Raw genomic sequence first — 23,510 nt, 5'->3', positions numbered from 1 at the left:
ATTTTACACCTTTGGACAACCGCCAATGCCTCTTAAACATCTTAGATTCACAGGTGACGATTTGAGTAGTGGGCACTTTGATGTTTATGAATGTTTAAACTCTGAAAAGCTGGATGTGAAGTTATCGATGAAACCCATTTCAATTCAAACGCCTCCAATTTCTAGTAAGGCTCTGCTTCTCAATGACAATTAATAAGTCTCAGGGACAGACCCTACAAAAGGTTGGCATTGATTTGAGGCAAGATTGCTTTTCACATGGCCAACTATACGTTGCATGCTCAAGAGTAAGCTCAGCACACAGCTTGGTCATATTACAACTGGAGGGCCGAACTGACAACGTGGTATACAAAGAGATCCTTAACAAATAATTATTGGTATATTTTCCCTCAGTTTAAAAAGGTTTACTTTTCTTCTTAATAAAAATTTTAAAGCAGTACTTTGCTGCTGCGAAGCGCGGGTATTTTGCTAGTCTTATATAAATGTCATTGACATAACTATATACACAAATAACAAAAGCTTAGACATTTGCTTCTGACTAAGTATGATACCTCTCATGTCTGAATAGAGCTGTCCAGAATATTAAAAAGTTGATCATGGTAGTGAGAGAGGAAGAGCTTTATTTATTGGTTCAGTAAAGAAAAACATGGTCAAAATTCAGGTAGGAATCACAGGACTTGGACATAAATCTTTTTTTTGTGTGATTCACAGAAAATGATGTGTAGATACAACTCTCAAAGCTCCTGAGCACATCATCATTGATGGGGTTATTGTTTGTTTTGGGTCTTTCAACATCAGACACCCTCATCCATGTGACCCAGCCATGCTTTGTGCTCAGGAGGAACTTGCTTTTCCCCACGGGCTTCCTCTGCACCCCAGCAACCAAAATCAATGGGCAAACACCTTGCCTTCCATACCTGTTTATGGCAGCTCCGCACAAGATCCTTATACATAGCCCTCTTCCTCTCATGGGCTTCCTTCAGTCAGTCCTCCTGTGGGACTGTCAGCTCCAACAGAACAATACTCTTTGTTGCTTCGGAGACAATGAGGATGGTCAGGCCTCATGGAAGCTGAAGCAATGTGCTTCCACAGAGAGCTGCCAATCCTGCACACTTGCCAGGACTCCTACTGTATTCTTGCTTCTTGCTGGTAGCTGCTCTCCAGCCTTCACGAAGTTCATGTGCTTAATGTTTGTCTTCACAGTTAGACATGTTCTTCAGGTGGTCTTAATTCCCATTCAGACAGTTTCTGCAGTGGCTTTCAGAACCTGGTTATGGTGCCATTGGTACCAGCTTTGTCCTAGAGCCTTTGGTCAGCAGCTCAGAATGTGCTCCAATGGCCTGGACTGAGGACAAATTGAAGACTCCAGTTACTGCTGTGTGTGTTTAGTTGTGGTTATTCCAATATACATTTCCTAAGATGCTTTTGTCATTGGCCATTTAGCTATATGTTGTTTGGTATACGATAACTTTTTGAAATCAAAAAGGTGAAAATGAGCAAGACAATGGCAAAACTAAATGTACAATGCACTACTGTCACTGCACAATGAATTTTCGGGAAACTTGATGGTGACATCAGAAAATCAGGTAATGAGACTGCTCACACTACAAGATAGCTGGCTGAAGTTTCTGACATGACAGAAATTCTTCTCATCATTCAGCATCCCAATCATGAAATGCATAGCAACCCCTCTCATGCTGCACGTGAAATGATGACCAATAAAGCTGAAATTTGGGCCAATTCAGAAAATCAGTCAGTGATTGCAAACTGGGCTTAAAATTACAGCAACATTGCACAGTGTATGCCTGGCAGTACCCAAAACTGCTGATCCTTAAAAGGGATGGTAATGCTGCTGGCCATGGGATTTATCACAAAACTGTAGAGATTGGTAATTTATTTGCCTTTTGTAAATGCATGCAGCATTCAAGCCGTACAATATGAAATTTAGATGTATACGGGCATGCAAAATAATAATTGCTATGGAATGCGGCTCTTCTACTGTACAGTATGTCAACTATGTTGTACAGTCATGTGCAGGATCCAGTTAGGAAAGGGTCATGTAACAAGCATGAGCAAATCAGAGCAAGATTAGCATCTGAATTTTTGAAAAACTGTGTTTTCACACATCCACACCACAACAATATGGCTCTGAAAAGCACTCTCAAAAGCCTCCATTTTCAGGGGTTGAGGTGGAGTGAACAACAGAAAACAAGAGACTAATGGCTGTGTTTGTAATCGAAAATGTAGTTGTCTGGACGGGGACCTAACTTCATTATTACCTTAGTGTTATAGTTTTACACATTTCATCTTTACCAATGGTGACTAAAAAAGATCAGAAAACGTTATAATTTTATTTTACAGTTGTAGTACAGGAAGGTTAAATGACATGCTCAGGACTTGAACTGGCAGTCTTACTAAAGTCCAATACCTTAATCACTACCCAGCACTGCCTGCTCTCTTACTTCTTCCCTGTTTGCCAGTAATAGTGAAATGAGTTAAAAATGAAAGGATTGAATTGCCTTTGAGTGTAGGTTAAAGATCTCATCTTACACTGTTTCAATCAGGGCAGAAGGTACAACTATACATCTGCTGCCCATGAGACATCATGAATAATCTGACATAAAGAAACACAAGGAAATAACACATTTATTTTTAAACATCAATATAAAAATATAAAAGCCAATCAATTATTCAAAGATATGTGAACTAAAAGGAAGTCAGTGAATGAATATATTATGTACAAAATACAAAAGGTGTACAATAAAAATAACATATTATTCTAACATTAGCATGACACACAACAGGTGCTTCATTCCTGCCTGTTTAGCTTTGTTCAATGCAGGCTTGTGGAGGGCCAAAGCCTATCCTAGCAGCATCAGGTGTAAGAAAGAAATTAAAACTGAATGCGGCGCCAACTGCCAACTCATCACAGGGCACACTTACACATACACACACATACTCACGCTCACTAACACAAGGACAATGTAAAGTCAGCAGTTATTCTAATACTTATCTTTGGGATGTGTGAAAAATCCCATACAAATACTGGGAGAATTTGCAAGCTTCTTATACGCAATGACCAGGGCAAGACTTGAACCCAGTCTTCTGGAGCTATATTAGAACATTAGAACAATCTAGACGAGAACAGGCCATTCAGCCCAACAAAGCTCGCCAGTCCTATCCACTTATTTCTTCCAAAAAAACATCAAGTCGAGTTTTAAAAGTCCCTAAAGTCTTACTGTCTACCATACTACTTGGTAGCTTATTCCAAGTGTCTATCATTCTTTGTGTGAAGAAAAACTTCCTAATGTTTGTGTGAAATTTACCCTTTACAAGTTTCCAACTGTGTCCTCGTGTTCTTGATGAACTCATTTTAAAATAACAGTCTCAATCCACTGTACTAATCATGTCACCTCTTAATCTTCTTTTGCTTAAACTGAAAAGGCTCAGCTCTTTTAATCTTTCCTTGTAATTCATCCCCTGTAGCCATGGAATCTGCCTAGTTGCTCTTCTCTGGACCTTTTCTAGTTCTGCAATGTCCTTTTTGTAGCCTGGACACCAAAACTGCACACAGCACTCCAGATGAGGCATCATCAGTGCATTATAAAATTGAGCAGAACCTCCTTGGACTTGTAGTCCACACATCAGAGTGCTATATAATCTAACATTCTGTTAACATTCTTAATGGCTTCTGAACACTGCCACGAAGTTGATAGCTTAGAGTCCACTATGACGCCTAATTCCTTCTCATAAGGTGTACTCTCGATTTTCTGACGGCCCATTGTGTATTCAAGCCTAACATTTTTACTTCCTATGTGTATTAACTTACATTTACTGACATTAAATTTCATCTACCACAAATCTGCCCAAGCCTGTATACTATCCAAGTCCTTCTGTAATGATTTAACGGACTCTAAATTATCTGCTATCCACCTATCTTAACCAGCTTGTGACTTGTATTCCTATCTAAATCATTTATATATTAAAAGTAGCAGCGGCCCTAGCACTGACCCCTGTTGAACACCACTCTTAACATCGGCCAATTCTGATGAGTTTCCTGGCACCATCACCCTCTGCTTCATGTGTCTGAGCCAATTCTGCACCCATCTAAAAACAACAACCTGAACTCCCACTTCTTTTAGTTTGATGCCCAACCTCTCATGTGGCACCTTATCAAATGCTTTCTGAAAGTAAATATGAATAATATCATAAGCTCCACTTTGATCAAATCCTTCTGTTGTCTCCTCATAGAATTCCAGCATGTAGGTAAAACACGACCTCCCTCTTCTGAACCCATACTGACTGTTCTGAAAAACTCCTGTACTTGCCAGGTGTTGCACAATCTTATCTTTAATAATTCCTTCCATTAATTTTCCTATGATGCATGCTAAACTTACTGGCCTATAGTTGCTTGGATCTGCCCTGTCACCCATTTTATACAGTATAATGGGATGATATTTGTCATTTTCCATTCCTTCAGAATCTCTCCAGTGTGCAGTGACATCCTAAAAATATGTGTCAAAGATTTATATATGTACTCGCTAACCTCCTTAAGAATTCGAAGGTAAATATTATCTGGTCCTGGTGATTTGTTTGATTTCAGCTTATTTAATCTGAGCAGCACTTCTCCCTCTACAATTTCCAAATCCCTCAGTACCTCCTTAGTAGTCACTGTTACCTCTGCGAGGTTATCCACTTGCTCACTTGTAAGCACCTCAGAAAAATGTAAGTTTAGGGCATCTGCTATTTCATTGTCTGTATCTTTTAATTCCTCTTTACTATTTCTGATACACTTCACCTCCTCCTTGACTGATCTTTTACTACTAAAATACTGAAAGAATCTCTTAGGGTCTTCTTTCGCCTTATCTGCTATATTCCTCTCCAACTGCCTTTTAGCCTCCCTGATATTCTTTTTAATGGTTGCCCTCATGTTCTCATATGCTCTACGATTCACTTTGCAGTCATTAGTCTTTTATGCTTTATAAAGCAGTTTTTTCCTTTGCAGCTTCTTTTTAAAATCTTTATTAATCTTTATTAATTCAATGTGGAGTTTTTATAAATATCTTATCCTGAATTACTTGTAAAAATTTTTTTAAACCTGTTCCACTGCTCCTCGACTGTCTCCATACTTAAACGCTTATCCCAGTCAATCCTACTTAGACTTTGTCGCAACTGATCAAAACTTGCCCTACCAAAGTTCATCTTAACAATTTTAGTCTTTGCATCTGCAAAACACTAAGAATTGTATTTATATTATAGTCACTTGACCCTAGTGGTTCAATCACCTCTACACCCTCAATTCTATCTTGATTATTACAAAATACTAAATCCAGACAAGCTTCACCCTGTGTTGGTGCTTTAAAATACTGTGTTAAAAATCAGTCACTGATTACTTCTAAAAACTCCAGCTCTTGTGCTCCTCCATCTGCAAGGTTTTCCCAGTTAAAATTTGTATAATTAAAGTCCCCCATTGACTATAATATCTCCCTGTAAACTTGCCTTTTTGATATCACTAAAAAGATGTGTGTTGAAATTACTGTCTGAATTGGGTGGTCTATAACACACTCCTAAAATGTTTTCAAGGCAAAGCCACATGTCCTCACTAAGATGGGGCTCATCGCCCAACTGAAGAGGACATATTTAAATTCGGTTTGACATAAACAGCAACTCCATCTCCTTTTCTGTTCTGTCAGTGTTTGCAGTTAATACAGTATTACATTCTGCCACCCCTCATGATCAGTGTTTCCTTCTACTCACCCCTTTAACACTAACAATAATATATAAGTCATCTTAATCTTAATGGAAGTAAATTCAAGATTCTAGTGCCCTAAGGTGTGAAATATAGTCGTTGTGGGAGGAGACAATCATAGGATATGCATAGATCAGAGCTCTACACTGGTGTTAAAGCTTGTCTGAGTGGAAAATAATCTCAAGTGACGAAAAAGACACTGCATGTTCAGTTTGGAAAAAATATGAGGCTAGCTGTTTCCTGGTTTGTTGTTTTTTATTTCCTGTGGCTTGTAAAAAGGGGATAGTGAAATCATCAGTCTTATTAGACTCCTAAAGTATCTGTTATGGCTTTAGAATTCCAGTCAGTTCTAAAATGCCTAACAGAGAAGGAAATCAGACCCTGGCTAGATATAAAGGCAAACACAGTCTTTATTTTTTAAAAAGTTTATTCTAACAAAAATGCTCTTCAACAAGAATGAATCTCCATAGAGCACAAACGGCAAAATGGAGTTGTTTAAAACAATAAGGCAGTTCTAAGCAAACAAAGTCCCAATACAAGGACCCATAGGTTAAAAGAACAGGTCAAAATCCAAGAAATCACAAAAGCAAAGCCCAGAAACACCTGAACAACTCAACAAAAATTCCCAAGGGCATTCAAATGAACTACCAGGAACTGTGGGAAACCCTCACCTTTATAGGGCTGAGTGCAGTCACCAGTGGTGATGGCAATGTGATTCCCACCTCTTGGAGAACCACCCACAAGACAAAAGGCACATAACACAGTCATAGAAAACAAAGCAAGTAATTAACAAAAGTAACATTTTTGATTTGTGAGGAACCCTGGCTGAAACATAACAGTATGATGTTGGTGTTTATTGTTGTGACGTAAACAAGCTTACCATTTATAATAAATTTGTACCAGTGCTCGGTTCCCAGCTCAAAATGATTTGATCCTGTCACACCAAAAATTTTTCAAACTTATGCAATCCTCAAAAATCTAATAGAACAGACCAGACCTCCAAGCTGAAAAAGTGAGAAATAACTGAATAGATTTCACCTCAGGTAGACTAGCCTCAAAATCAAAGGGCAGGTTTACAACCTGCATAGGCCCAAACATCGGACAAAAGCTTTCAAAGAGTCAAGATACTAAATGTACACAAAAATGAGAGGAGCAAAAACCATAAAAAATACTCTGGTCAAAGCACAAAACAAAGTTTCTGTAATATTTACATATTTATTAAAGAAGATTCAAAAGGATTGTCACAAAACAAGGAGGAACAGAAACAGATTTGCCTAAAAGGCAGAACCACAAAACTAAAATTTTAAACACCAAATTATCAATAAACAAAATATTAATTAAATCATATAACATAAATAGGAGACAGAGACAAAAATCAACAAGATTAAAAAAGAATATTTAAAAGGCAACAAAATATTTAAATAAACAGAAAATGTACTTGAGCTAGGGATAAAGCTCTGGCTCAGACATAACACAGAAGTACATAGGGGACAACGGGGAGATGCGAGGGCTGACATAATTAATGGATATTTTACTAATCGACTAGTTGTCCAGTCCTGCCCCCACATTATACTCCAACATGCTACAACTGTTTCTGACTTGGGTAAATATGGTAGCAGCCATACTAAGGAAAAAAGTTCCTACAAAAATCAGGCAAAAACCTCCTCTTTGTGGGAGTATTTCCCCCACAAATCTGGGAAAATTGTTGTTCCTTATGTAAAAAGACAGATGTGTTCTACAACAGCATTAAGTCAATGTATGCACCTGAAAAGGAAGCAGGCTGAAGCAATGGGCAAGCCAACAATACTGTTTGGTAACACACTTACACTTACTTAGCTGTTTGACAATAGTTATTTTAACATTGTAAAACTAGTTAAAGGACGAGTTTAGTATTTTTCAAATTGAAGTTATTTCTTCACAAAGAAATTATACATATACACTTGCCATGTGAAATCATGTTCCAAAGTCAAATGTTTTCAATAGATTTTTAAATAGATTTTATCCATTGGAATTCACAGGGCATAGGTACAGCTAGAAAACAAAAGCCTTAAAATTTACAGAATACGTCCATTTTTCAAGTCAAAAATGTATTGATCTGTGTCTTGACACTGCACACATTTTACAAACCAGCATGTTCATGTTGTTTTAAGAAGGTAAAAGAGCAAAAAGAACGTAATTGTTGTGAGATTCAGTCATTTTTTAAGGAGACTGTGCAATTTCCTGCACCACTTGCCTTCTTCCATGTAATCTTTCAGGGTCATCATTCAAGTCGTAAAGTCACCAAAAACGGCTGTTATTTATGCTGAATGTTGATATAATATGAATTGCTGTAAACATCCAGGCAATAATAACTGAAAAAAACACACTTACAATCACTTATATTCTTTCTCTGTGAATGAAGGCTATTTCATTATTTCAGCACACACTTCTATCTCACTCAGCTAGTGCTATGTCTGCAGTCTACACCTTCATTCCCCCAGCCCTTGCTGTTTCTGTTGCTGCTGTCACTGCCACCGCTGCTCATAGAGCTCCCTTTTTGCCAGCTTCTGCAGGTAACACAGAGATGTCATTCCTGCCTCATAGTGACAGGGTCTGCATGAGTTTTGCATGCTCTTTCCATGTATTTACAATTGACTGTGTGGCCACCAGAGCATGCTCCTGCCACCTAAACCTGACCCAGACAGACGCAGGATGCAAGTTCAACACACATGCTTTTATTTTTCCTCGTGGGAAACACTTTCCCTCATTTCCCACCTTCACAGCACAGTTACAAAGCGCCGTACACAGCACAAAATACCCTTCTCTTCTTTTCTCTTTCCTTCTCTTTCCGGCTCCTCTACTTATGGCAAGCTTTGTCCTCTTCCACCCAAGTCTGGCTCTTCCAAATGAAGTGACGTGGCTCCTTTTATGCAGGTCCTGGGAGTACTCCAGGTGTTACCAGGAATAACTCCCAGGTGTGGTGGAAGTCCAATGTAGGCCTCTGCAGTAGCTCCCCTTGGCGGCATCCTTGGAATCCAACAGGGCTATACCAAACTCCACCTCCCAGCGTGCCTTGCAGGAATCCATGGTGCCACAGCCGCCCCAGTGAGTAGCCCTCTAGCGTCCTGGGGAAGGTAGTGCCTCTCTCCCCAGGTCCTTCCATCCGGCTGGCATCCCAGCCAGGTAATGGCCATGGGAGCCCATCAGAACTGTTATTTGTACAAAGTACAATGAAACTCTTATGTGCTTTTTACAGTAGAGCATTTGGTGCTCTATAAGCTTTTTATAACAACACAGAATGAAAGGGAAGAAAAGTAAGGACCACTTAGGAAAAAATAATCATATTATGTGAGCGCTCATCTGTCTATTATTAAGACATGCCAGAGCACAGCTGTTGACAAAATAGAATTGCAGAGGCAAAAGTAGGAGAAAAAGCAGAATATAGCTTGACATTGGGGGCTTGCCATGTTGTCGTAACCCCATCTATGACGGTAGCTATGAGTAAACAAGTGAAAAGGAAATGCACTCTTGCCTCAAGAAAAATAGTTCCATCAATCCATGATAACATAATTATTTCTAGTTTCCTTTCATTATCACTAAAATGCCTTACAAATGTGAAAGTCTTATTGACTTACATCAAAACCTTTGCTGCTTTAAAGTAGACATATTCGGTAAGTTGTAAGGCTTTTGTTTCCTAGCTGTACCCATTGCTCATGTATTCAAATGTAAAGCTCTAGTGCGGGGAACATATATTTAAAATTTTTTAGAAAACACTTGACTTTAGGAACCAATTTTGTGTGACAAATGAATACATACAGTACCATCTTGGTGAAGAAATAATTTTGACTTGAAAAATACCAAACTTACCCTGTAATTTGAGAAATTCATGGTAGTGACTAGCATTGGGAAGCAACTTAAAGCCACAGTATTTCTTCAGACAGAACAGATACATTCTCACCATTATTAACCTCAGGTGCCCTGAACTAAAATACGTCTCCGTACATATACTAGCTAAATATGACAGACACATTTTGTACTTCAACTTAGATTGCCAAATGCGCAGACTGTGCAAAATCTTGGCTTTAACATTAAAAAGGATATGACCATATTAAGAATAATTATTTTTGACTTATCCCATGTTCTCTCTTAAATTGGTGCAGACAGCCTGGTGACCGTCCTGCCTTTCTTGATTCACCTGAAAGGAGCGCCTTGGAAGAGTTATACTGAATGCCGACTATGAAGTGTTCTTCAGTGTAAAAGTTTGCCCTCACTTCACCTCGCCTACTATGTTTGAAACAATTACAAAGAGTAACTTTTTCAGCAAAAGAAATATTTTGAGTACATTCATTTGTATGTTGCAGAACACTTTGCACAGGATTTTTGTTGGATTATTGATGTGAACATTCTGTAAGGGGTAACCTGCTGATTCACAAATGTAGGAGGTTGCGTTTGAAAAAGTGAAGAACGGCCAAAGAACATCAAGAATTTTAAATGAACAATATTGATTTACGTTTGTATTGTCAGCCCTATTCGTCACCATTTTCATGAATCATCACTTTTTCAAATGTGATGGTGGTAATAACAAGTAACAGAAATTAGGGGGAAAAACTGCTTGTTTTGCAGGCATTTGGCCTTCAGAACAAAGCGTAAAGCAAAGGTTGGCAAACGCTGGCAGTCGAAAAAGCTGCTGTTGCTGAAAGTTGGTCAGTCAGTCATTTTCTAACCTGCCCAGTTCCGAACAGAGTCACAGGGGTGTGCTGGAGAATATCCCAGCAAGCATAAGGGCTTAAGTCAAGGAACAAACACTGGACATGGCGCCAGTCCATTACAGTGTTACTGAAAGTTTAATGTATAATCAGTTAATGCTTTGTGGCTGCAAAAGTATAGAACATTGGTTTTAAATGAGTCTTATCTTCAATAGCTACGTATTGCCCGTCACCTGTAATATTGTTTCAGATTGTATGATTTACACATTGCAAACATTATTAAAACTGCTTTAGGCCAAATATACCTCAAAGCTATATTCAGGATGTCAAAGAATAGCATATATCTCAATTTAAGATGGATTTTTTAAAAATACATGCAAAATGTGTATTAGAATGGATCGACTGTAACACTAAAGTCTAAAAGAACTTGAAGAAGTCCATCCATCCATCCATTTTCCAACCCGCTGAATCCGAACACAGGGTCACGGGGGTCTGCTGGAGCCAATCCCAGCCAACACAGGGCACAAGGCAGGGAACCAATCCTGGGCAGGGTGCCAACCCACCGCAGACTTGAAGAAGTCGAAAAGCCTAATTATTTGGTCTTGTTAAACTTGCACTGCTGACATCAAGTTGTGTTAAGTCTATTATTAATCAAAAATATCATTTTTTTACGTTTAGGCTTTTTTGACTTCAATATTGTATAGTTAACAGTGTTGCCTTGTTTGTCTTCTTGTTGAAGTTATTTTAGTTGTGTTTATTCATATCCTGATGTTCTCAAATTCTATATATAAAATTATTCAATATTTAAATAAAGCACATATTCATATGCTTACTTTAATTATGTGGAGAAAATTAGTATATAGATTAATCATTTACAAAATAATCATTTGTGGAAGCCCTAGAAAATGTTCCAATTTTCCATACACTAAATATATTGAAACTGCATCATTAATTTCATGCAAATACCTGGCCAGCCACAGAGATGGTGCTTTAACACATCTTTAGTGTGTAATTCTAATTGTTGCTCTAAATTAGCAGTTCAGTTGGAAGTGCTTACAAAAGTCAATACAGATTGCACAAATGATCACTTAGCTTATGTCTTTAGAGAACACACGTCCTCAGATGATTGACACCAAATATGAATAACAACTGAAAAACATCAACATGCTGGCAGCTTGAGTCATTCTGCATCAGGCACAGCATTGGCATTTCTATATTCTGAGATTCACAGACCACGACACAACTATATTTTGACTGAAGAAGATATGAGAATGGTGCTGATATCATCATACTTCCTAATTGTCTTACAAATTACAACTAGCCCTCTCTTTGCCCATCCACTCTTTCATATTTATTTTTTGCCAATATAACGGCCATTTTCTGGTTTCACCCAGGTTGGCTGATTGCTCCCCCACATTTTGGGGGTATTTCTGCAGAAGTGTTTACAGTCTAATACTCCTCTTGAAACAATATACTGTACTTCTGGTCAGAAGGTGACCTTATTCTAATCCCAAGTCACAGGAGTCATCCATCTTTTATCTATCCTGCTTATTCCAGACACCAAGTATTACATTTAATTCTAACATTGGCCATCACCATAACTGTACAACATTAAAAAGCATCTAAAAGTTTTGTGAAGCTACCAAATTTGAAAATGTTGCCGAAAACAGCAATCTTCAGACAATTTTAATTCTATATGTATGTAAAAATAATAAAATCACAGACTTGATAAAACTAAAGGGCCTTTGGGAATCAAGAAAAGCTAAAGAATAAAGAGAAGCACAGACAGTGAAAGATGCAACCTGGCCTTGCTCATTATATTATGTAAGAAAACGTCAGACAAGCTCTACAAATAAGATGTCACAAAGCTACTGTCCATGTCATTACGTCTTCCTTCTAGACAGTGATGAAAGACGGTGAAGTGATGCTTCATTTAGGAACCAACAAATACAATGGCATGACATTCTTCTTTTTTTGTAATTTGTGAATCTTTTTTAAAAAAAAAAAAAACAACCCCTTAAAAAAGCTTATTTCATCAACCAATCTATGGAATTGACCTTGATGTTATAACAGATACATATTTGGGCAGAAACAATGAACACTTTCTAAAAGTATTAAGTTCAGTAAAGGATTACATAGAATAAATATAATACACAGAATACAAAGGCAACTTAGACATAACAAAAGACGACTGCTGTAGTGCAGATGTTCTTGGTAACAAAGTCAATTTTGCAGTCAGTATTTCTTGAACTGAGGGTTTGGATTCAGTTAAATAATCACAATCCATTCTCTGGCACAATATGCCCCTGTCACCACAATGGAATCATACATTTCATTTATTATGTATTATTTGTTAATTTGTATTGGTTGAATAGATCAGCAGTATTTTTAAGAATTTGTATTCCTAAACCCCTTTCACCACAATAAGTAGTACCAGATAGGCAACTCAAATTGAACCTTAGCCAAAAAGAAGTTCTGACAATGCAGCAACAGAAATTAAAATGTTCGCTAACATCCAGACATTTTACCCTGAAGCAATAGTCTGATGTTTCATATACTAATCAAGTGACCTAGTTTTAATTTACCAAGTATGCTGATTACTATGTGGCAGGGTGACACAGTGGATGGTGCTGTTGCCTAGGAGGCTGGTTTCAAATTCAATCACTGTTTGTGAATGGAGGATGTATGTTACTCCAGCTTGAGTTTTTCTCAGGATGCCCTTGCTTTTCCCCACATTCCAAAGATTCAAATGATGTGTAGGATAATTGGCGACTCTAAATTGGGATGATGAGAGTGAGTGTGCCCCTGGGTCCAAAGAATGCTTGAGTTAGTACTGGAACTGAAGTAATCTGGACTTAAAATAGACAAATGGCTATAACTCAGCTGAATACTGGAGAGGAGGGCCTGATCAGGGCCGAGATTGTAGGCAGAAGATAGGAGACGGGCCATAAAATGCCTTGTTCCAAAGTGTACTATCAATGTATGTGGCCATGGAAGCCAACCTGAACTATCGCCTTTTGGAAACAATATGACTGTTGGAAATCAAATGACTAAAAAATGAGAGGGGACCTTTTCATCAAGTTTTTTGGTTACCTAATAGTTCACTCCAGATACTTTTAATTGTGTTCTCATATAATGCAGAAAGCACCTATTGTGATAACCATGTCTGTCTGTCTACCACATAAGAACAATCTAGACAAGAACAGGCCAATTCAGCCCAACAAAGCTCGCCAGTTCTATGCACTTAATTCTTGCAAAATAAAATCAAGTCTAGTTTTGAAAGTCCTTAAAACCCTACTGTTTACCATACTACTTGGTAACTTATTTCAAGTGTCTATGGTTCTCTGTATATAAAAAAAACCTGTTTGTGAGAAATTTACTGTTAACAAGTTTCCAGCTGTGTCTCTGTGTTCTTGAATTCATTTTAAAATAACAGTCTCGATCCACTGGACTAATTCCCTTCATAATTTCGAACATTTTAATCTATCTCTTCTTAATCCTACTTTTGCTTAAACTGAAAAGGCTCAGCTCTTTTAATCTTGAAAAATAATAATGATACATTTTATTTATATAGCACCTTTCCCATGCTCAAGGCACTTCACAGAGTCTCATTAAACAGCATGTGTATGTAACACTGGATACAAATGTTTCCTGAATAGAAAAAGATTGATACCATATACACAAAGTATTAAATAGAATAAAAGACAATAAACCAGAGTAAAATACTAAATTCAGTCCTAAAAGAAAGTCTAGTAAATAACATCATTTGTGATATGACATACACACAAATTATACTGAGCATATGGACAGAGAAGGAGACTGAAAGAGGGGGCAGAATGTCAGGTTAAGTTAAATGCCATCCTGAACAGATGAGTTTGAAGTTGTTTTTTAAAAGAATGAATGGAGTCAGTTGATCTAATTAATTTCGGGAGGTCATTCCAAAGCCTGGCTGCTATAAAGCTGAAGGACCCTGATACCCACAGAGTGCAGGTTAGTGTGGGGCACAACAAGATTGCCAGAATCAGAGGACCTTAGTTTGTAAACAGGAGCATAGCGATGGAGAAGGTCACTGATGTTGCCCAGTGCAAGGCCATTTAAAGCTTCGTATATTAATAACAGAATTTTATATTTAATCCTGTAAGACACAGGGAGCCAGTGGAAGTGAAGCAGGATGGGTGTGATGTGCTCGCTGTTGCTGGTTTGTGTTAGGACTCTTGCAGCAGAGTTTTGAATCAAATGGAGATGTGCTATAAGATTAGAGCGATACCTGCCAGTAGAGAGTTACAAAAAGCAATGTTAGACATGATAAAAGCATGGACACGTTTCTCAGCATTAGAAAAGGAGAGAAATGAGCAAACATGGGATATGTTACAGAGATGAAAGTAGGAAAGTTTCTTAGTGTAGTTTATGACACCAAGATTCCTTGCATCAGAATAAGGTCCAATGAGATCACCATCAAGAGTGACTGAGAAGTAGCTCATTTTCTTAAGTTGCGCTTTAGTGGCAATTTACAGGAGTTCAGTTTTAGTATTGTTTATTTATTCATCACTGTAGATCACAAACCCTGCCCATTACTGTACCAGAATGTGGAGGTAGGTCTTGTTATATGCTAACAGTTTGGCTTCTGCCTCTGAACCATCCCACATTTGTGTATGTGGTTCTGTGACATCTTGAGCAAAACCTCCACTACAGTAACTTGCTTCTTCTGTTCCTTATGCAGGTAAGTGACATGAAAGTAAAAGATAAAAGCGACCTACTGTAAATGGAAATGTATGAAAGACAGCTCATGACACTTTATGCTACAGTAACTAAATGTGTGCTCAGAATTCTGCTACACTAAAAACAACCTCATCTAAAGATTATAGTGACTCAATTGTTCTCTGACGCTATAAATTATCGGCAAAGCGAAGCAGTGATCCACTATCTATCATGTTCGGATACAGCCAGCAATTTTGGCTTGGAACTTTAGCAGAGATTCTAAAGTTCCATTTGGTATTTCCTTGAAAAATGTTATGTTTATGAAGTTTAAAATCCAACTAGCCCCAGTCTCTCCACAGCCAGCAACTAACAATAGCGCAAGGATCTTTCATCACTTGAGTCAGAATCTGCTGTCTATGAAAGCAATTTTAGCCATGATATTGTAAAATAGCATTTTAAATCATATTTTATGTATAGTACTAGTACATTTAATTACATTCTGCTAGCAATGTAATTTTAAAAGTGACTCACATTTACAAAAATAAGAATTAAACACAATTGTGATAACAAACCATTTGATGAAATAACTGGAAACTTTAAAATGCTCCAACTTTCAAACAAGCTGACCAAGTCTACTAATGCACGTGAATGCTGCTCCATGCATACATTACGTTACTTGTTAAAACTGTCAAGATTTCTACCTTCACAATATGACTTGGTAGTTTATTTGAGAGTACTACCTGAATTCCATCTTAAATGTAATTCTCACGAATTTACTTTAAAATCCGTAAGGATATAATTCAATATTTATCTAAAAGAATTTTGCTATATTATTTTTAATGATGCCTTTGGGAATTTTTAAAATCTGGATTAGGTCTCTGTTATAGTCACAGTTTTGGAAGTACTTTTTGGACTTTATATCATTTATAACTATTTCCATTTATTTTATCATTCTTTTGAGAATGCTACTTTGTGTTCTGTTTGTATAATGGATGCCACCATTTTGTGGTGCACGGCTGTAGCCAAATTATTTAACATTGTCATGCCATCCTGAGTCAAGGTGAAGAGGTGGCTCTGAAGGTAAGGATCTGCAATTCCAATTGGAAGGTTGCTGGTTCAAGTCTTGAAAAACATCAGAAGTGACACTATTCCATTAGGCACTTGAGCAAGGCCCTTAAACTGCAATAGCTTCGTCCTGGGTATGACATTAATCTGCATCCAGCTCTGCAAGCAGGTCCTCCAATTTACAGGGAAAACTTGGGGGTTGGTGGCAGGATTGGCACTCCAGCCAACATAAAAAACCTCCTACTGTTCGAGAGTGGTGCTGAGGTGGTTTGTCATGTGGTGAGTGTGGTATCAGCTCATGCTCCCAAACTCTATCTTCCAAAGTCAAACTCTCAGAGGTTATTGAATTCAAAGCATTTTTAGTTACTTAATGTTACTGAAGATGTCAGTTTAATGCAAGGGACGATACACCAACAGGGGAATACCCCACATGTCAAGAAATTATGCAAGGTTGTTATGGCATTAGAACGAAGAAGGTTAATGTGCAGTGATGGGGACACTGAGCTAAAACAATGGTGCCGTTCCTTCAGATGAGACATAAAACCAAGGTGCTGACTCTCTGTGGTGATAAAATGGACACCTTGGACATCTCGAAAAGAGTAGGGTATTCCCCAGTGTGCTGGCTAAATTGCCCATGATGATCTTGTCCATTCTGGTCCTATAATTATTCCCTGTCTTTAATTGGCTAATTGTCTATCTCACCCATTCACCACCTACTAGCGAATGTGTGAAGAGCATACTGGTACAAAAATGTCTGCCATCACATTAAAGAGGTGGATTTTGTACATTGGTGGTGGTGGTTAAAGTAATTCCCTACTGACTATGTAAAGCACTTTGAGTAACTAGGAAAGCACTTTATAAATTTAATAAATTATGAATTATTTGCCATTATATATATTTACAGGGATTCCCTGTTCCCATGCCCAACTCTTGCTTCACATATATTATGTGGATTTTTGGGACAATGTCTCCATATACAAGTCTTTTCACCAAGAAATGCATTATTAACCCAGACAAAGGGCACAAATGTCTCACAGAGTAATATTCTTAAGAAAGATTTTTTGTTTTCAATATAAATGTTTTAAATTAATAGGCAAGCATTGACTATTAATGATGGAAAGGAAAAGTAAGGAATTTTATTGTACTGTACTAGATTGTACTGAATGAATAACTGAAGAATTCATAATGGATTCCATGATGGTGAGTTGCCCCTAATAGCAGTGCAGCCCCAAACCATAACATCTCCACCACCAGGCTTTACAGATGGTATCAGGTTATTCTGGTCAAATGCTGTCTTTGGTTTTCGCTAGACATGATTTCTGATACTGTAACTTTACCTTCTCTGTCTCTAGTCATTGCCTAGTGTCATGTTTCAACTCCTGGCTGGGGTTCAAAGTATCATTTCTTATGGGTTTTCCGTTATTTTATACAATTTATTTGTATTAATGATTATTACTTTTATTATTACATCTTTTTAATTGTATGTTGGAAAAGGAGAAGGGCTTTAGTTATATCCCTTGTGCTTTATGGGTGGTCCCAAAAGGGGCAGGGCACCTGCCCATCACTGCCAGGAAATGCCCACCACCCTATAATTCCTAGCAGTTCACTGAATGCTCCAGGAGTGGAGAGTTATTGTGATATGTGCTTTATTATTGCTTTTCAATTTTCTGGTATTTTGAACTCCTTGTTTATGACTTTGTTTTTTGGATTTCAGATTGGGAATGTGTTGATTAATATATTTTGAACCTCTGCTCTTTTTTCAACCTCGATTTCTGGATTTTGTATTGGGACTTTGTTTACTGTGTTACGGCTTACCTTTTCAGGCGTCTCCATGTCCTCTTCAGAGCTTTGGGGCTTGCGTAGCTTTTGTGAAAACAAACCCTTTATTTTATCAAGATTCGTCTCAGACCTTTTTGGTTCTAGTTGGGGTATTTTGATGGTGTTTCCCTAATCTTGTGGGTAACCTTGGAAGTGTTTTTGGTACCTGTGCTTTTAAGACTCCAAAATAATGACTCCTAGGTTTCATTGGCAAACTTTAGTCTTACCCTGATTTTTATTTCTAGACAGCAAAGGTTTCTCGGGGCACCTCGAATGTAGATCTAATTTGAGCAGCCTTTGTCTAATGGTAGACATCAACAGTGGCAAGAGCTACCTGTCTGTCCTGTGATGATATTCTGGGGTTCTTAGAGACTTCTTTCAGAAGCTGATGCTTACTTCCAGCACCAAAAATCCTGAAATACATGCACCATACTGATTTAAAATTTGGGCTTTTCAGTACTTTTCCAGTACCAGTAAACTGCAGAACCCTACCCTAATAGAATGCCAGGTCTCTAGTTTACCACAGTTTGCGCAAGCACACTCACTGAAATTGGACCATTTTAGAGATGCCAGTTAACCTAAAACCCATGTCTTGGAAAAGTGGGATGAAAGATTACATACATAGAGAAATTATCTTATGTACCCAGAGAGATGTACAAACTTCACATTGATAGCAAACAGGCTCTGAACTGAACCCAGCTTTCTAAGAGCTGTGAGGCAGCAGCACATACCAGTCCACTACCACCATGCTGTCCAACTTTCCAGTTTTCTAGTATGAAATGAAAATGAACCAAAACATAATTTAGGATAATAGACTTCAAAATGAGGGATGCTCTGATCCAATCTAAATCAGCTGATTTTCACTACAAAAGGCGATCTTTTCAGCCCCTGCTTATCTAAGCTTTACAGTAAATTAATTGTCGTACTCCTTAACACAAGGTAATATGGTAGTTAAGGCCACTTGCATCTTTAGAACTTTTTGCAGCAAACTTTCTATAGTGTAAACAAAGAGCAGCAAGTTAAGACTTGAGAGTGAGCGATGATTGGAATATTAGCCTTTACATTAAAGAAAGTGGAGTGAAAAAATGAAGAAAACGAATTGGAGAAGTCGTCATTTGCATTTAGACAAATCACAAGAAAAGCTACTTTAATAAATTCAGATCTTTTAATTTTGTCAATTAATTAAAATGGGACATCGTTTGTCTTAATTTGGACCGGGAGCTTGTGTTAAGTACAGCAGTTTACATTTTTAATTGGAAAAAGAAAAGATAAAAAATAAATTGCTGCTTAGAAAACAATAGGCTTCTAAGATAATCTGACTTATTTTAGGAAATCTTAACAAATGTCTGCTTAACTACAAAATGTGCCTTTTTACTTCTAAACTTGATAAGTTTACACTTGATACCTTTACAGGTTTTTTTAAAGAGTTGTACTGTGTTTATTATTTGTGCATTCCATACAGTTTAGGTTTTGGTAAGAAACAAGTACTGCATTTTTAAAACAGTAGTCCATATTTATAATTATACCCCAAGTGTATTATGGTATTCTAAAGGAAGAAAACAGCTGCATAAATATAGTAAATGTATATTTTAACAACAAAAAAGCTGTGTTGCAATTAATGATTAAAAAATTATTTAAAACCTACAAGTGCACGTATATTTACATTTAAGTAGTGTTTAACTGCCGATATGAATCTTTTGTTATGTATGTGCGTGTGTGTGTGTGTATGTATGTTAATGTACGTGTTTTAATTAAAAAAGTTTATTTCAGAAAATACATTACAGAAAAAAATTAAACAATATGACAGCTTATAATTATGAAATGCATTTTATTTTCTTTTATGCCACATGTATTATGGATAAATATTTTCATACATATTTTTAGTTAAAGTATATATTTTAAAAATGATTTATTTTAGTATTTTTATGGTCACTGAACAATAAACCTACAGAATTTCATTTTGTTAATATAAAATGAACAGATTTTACACATGCGTTCTACAGTTTAATTATAAAAATACTAAAATTAACACATTAATATAGGACATAAGGCTACTATGTGTCTGGTTATGCAGTAGCTTAGTGTAAAAAGATTTTAAAGGGTTAAAGACAAGAAAAATTGGCATCAGAATCAGCCAAGCCAGTAACATGAAATTGATGATCGATATCAGCCTTAAAAAAATTAATCGGAGCATCCCTATTCATAACCATGAAACATAACAATATCAGACCACTCATTTTAACTCAGGGTTACTGGGCCAATTTATAGTTACTAGTTAACACAGCATACACGTCATTGGGATGTGGCAGGGAACCAACTGGAGTACCAAAGGAAAAAAAAAAAACAAAAAGACACAGAAAGTGTGAGGAAACTCAATAATCAAGACAAGAGAATTGAACCCAAGAAGCTAAATTCATGAAGCAGGAGAGATAACCATTGTACCACTGCACTGCACAGGTCCCAAACTAATTATGGAAAAGTATAAGCATGGAGATATTTTTGAAAAACAATGGGAAAAGTTACACTTGGTAATTTAGAAAAACTACATAACTCACTTTACATTAATTTAATATAGGTCAATGATCAACACTTGATTGTTGCTGCCAGTTACTATCACAATAGGCTCTGTGAAAGAAAAATGAACTACTTGCAAGCTACCTAGGGTTAATAGCTGACAACGCCGTTTTGCTATAACAGCAGGTTATTCATACAGGCGTCTGTCTGTCCATGCCCCTCATGGACCCCGTGATCATCAGAGGTGACTGTTTGCAGAGGGTGCAGACCTATAAATATCTGGGAGTGCAGCTGGATGATAAATTGGACTGGACTGCCAATACTGATGCATTGTGTAAGAAAGGACAGAGCCGACTATACTTCCTTAGAAGACTGGCGTCCTTCAACATCTGCAATAAGATGCTGCAAATGTTCTATCAGATGGTTGTGGCGAGCGCCCTCTTCTACACGGTGGTGTGCTGGGGAGGCAGCATAAAGAAGAGGGACGCCTCACTCCTGGACAAACTGGTGAGGAAGGCAGGCTCTATTGTAGGCACAGAATTGGACAGTTTGACATCCGTGGCAGAGCGACGGGCACTAAGCAGGCTGCTGTCAATAATGGAGAATTCACTGCATCCATTAAACAGTATCATCTCCAGACAGAGGAGCAGCTTCAGCGACAGACTGCTGTCACTGTCTTGCTCCACTGACAGACTGAGGAGATCGTTCCTCCCCCAAACTATGCGACTCTTCAATTCCACCCCGGGGGGTAAACGTTAACATTATACAAAGTTATTGTCTGTTTTACCTGCATTGTTATCACTCTTTAATTTAATATTATTTTTTATCAGTATGCTGCTGCTGGAGTATGTGAATTTCCCTTGGGATTAATAAAGTATCTATCTATCTATCTATCTATCTATCTATCTATCTATCTATCTATCTATCTATCTATCTATCTATCTATCTAAGGAGGCTATTCTCAGTCTGAGCTGAGGAGGAGATTGTTGTGTGTCTTTCATGAATTCTAACAGATGCTGCAGACATACAGTACTGTACAATTGGAATTACACATGGCCTTGTGAGCAAAGGAATCAGGCTATAAACAAACACAAAACTCTTCAGACATTCATAATAACATAATTTGTAAACAACTTCTAAGATACCTCACAGGCAGGAGGCTGTTGCTCTGTCATGTCTGAAAGCAACCAAAAGTAATACTGGTATATTATTAAAAAGTATAGTACATTTCAAAAGGAGTTACCGGTATATGTAAAAAGATGCCAAAGGTCAACCACAGTGCAGGTGACGTGAACAGGTATAGGTATCCAAAATGAAGACAAAAGCAGAACACAAAGAGGCAGAAAGTCTTTCACAAAGAACATGAGCACGTGCTTTCTCTTCATCCCCTCTATTATGTGGCTTCAATGAAATTAGAAGAGGAAACCTGCTCATGGACAGAGGGCTTGTGTGACGCCCAAGCCCACACCAAACAACTGAGACGTGAATACATTCTTTTGCTTTAAGCTAATGCTCTTTTAACAGGATATTATACTATGGCTTTATCCATGGCTCATGTTTCTTCTCCTTTTCATTTATGTTATTGGTATCCTTGAAATATCATGTACATTCAATTATCGAATATGGTTTGCTTTTTTTATTTTATACATATTATTTTGTTTACTAATTATTTTAATATATTTGTATGTGAATCATATATCTTTATGTTATGTGCCTTGCACACTCCAAGTAGAAACCAAGAGGATGGGGCTTCCTAGTACCGCAGCTGCAGGACCACCCGTGGACTTACAGTATATAAACCTGCAAAAGTCTCAGTACTGAAACTGTGGCATTGGTGGATACTACTGGTAATCGACTCTCACGCTCGGATTCATTGATTTCATTTTGTAAGTGATTTTTTTCTGATCATTTTTGATACACTGATCTTTGGCTTTATTTAAGAACTACAACTTTTGAATCACAGACTGTCTTTGTTCACATTTATGTGTGCCTTATAAACTAAGTTTTTGATTTTGTTCTTGAACCTTGTGTAAAATAAAATCTTTAAATGTAAAGGAACACTATTTTGTTGCCTTTTGGGTCAGGGTTTTTTACATTTACCCTCTATAACACTGGTTTGCTTATTATTCCACGAGCTAAGCATTCTTTACCAACAAAAATATTCCACGCTAATACTGTGGAACATTAAAAAAAATCTAAAAACCCAGACCATTTTTATAATCCCAATATTTCTAGGATGCTCTCACTAATGATGATATTTGCCACATCAAGTCTTCTAGGGTGGAACATTATAACAAAAATGAAAAATTTCATCATATTTATGAATTCTATAATGCTAGGGGGTTGAGGGAGTTTTGAGGTTAATTTCTTTGGCATCCTACAGACTGGAGTTTTTATTTTCCTCTGATCACAGCATCGGAGTCTTTGACATTTGCCATTATAATGGTTAGGGATTGATAAACAGTGTACATTTAATATAATTTAAGTTATGCTTAATTCTATTAGCTACACTACTGTTTTTATCAATTTATTTGTTTGTTTGTATTGTATGTTTTTATTTATCTATTTTCTTTTTAGTTGTAATTATTTCTTGTACTTCTTGTAAAGTGCTTAAAGCCACACTTGTATTCATATGTGCTACATAAATGTTGTAGTGGTTATTTTCCTTTATTTTCCTTCATTATCCTTTCCTTTCCTTTCCTCTGTCTATTGCTGGTCTTCTTGTTTTCAGCCCTTACTTACTGTATAAAAGGCAGCTTAGCAACATGTCCTCACTTTGATTCTAATTATCCTTAATTACCAGTAATTTGGCATCAAATAGGACCCTTTCAAATATTACCGAAGTCCCGCCAGGCACCTCCTCTAAGCAATATATAAAACACTGAACATTGATTTTCTGCATCAGTTATGCTTTTTGTAAAATAAAATGAGTGTCTTTAGAAAATAACCATCAACCTCTGCTCTAAAAAAAAGTAAATTGGTTC

At 37.2% G+C, this 23,510-nt stretch overlaps 1 protein-coding gene across 4 annotated transcripts in view; it reads right to left on the bottom strand.

Annotated features, from left to right (window-relative positions):
- nr1i2 (nuclear receptor subfamily 1, group I, member 2) overlaps nucleotides 1–23,510 on the bottom strand; it is a 245,482-nt gene that overhangs the window by 99,637 nt on the left and 122,335 nt on the right. Inside the window, exon 1 of one of the 4 annotated variants that reach the window (XM_051926213.1) lies at nucleotides 2,548–2,621. The exons of the other annotated variants lie outside the window; for them this stretch is intronic. The gene's annotated coding sequence lies outside the window, so the exon portion shown is untranslated. Of the gene's footprint in view, nucleotides 1–2,547; nucleotides 2,622–23,510 lie in introns of those variants that run through there. 4 annotated transcript variants of the gene reach the window in all.

This window comes from Erpetoichthys calabaricus, chromosome 4, assembly GCF_900747795.2.
Source record: "Erpetoichthys calabaricus chromosome 4, fErpCal1.3, whole genome shotgun sequence".
NCBI lineage: Eukaryota > Metazoa > Chordata > Cladistia > Polypteriformes > Polypteridae > Erpetoichthys > Erpetoichthys calabaricus.
The sequence above is the reverse complement of the archived record's forward strand: the minus strand, read 5'-3'. Positions and strand labels throughout refer to the sequence as shown.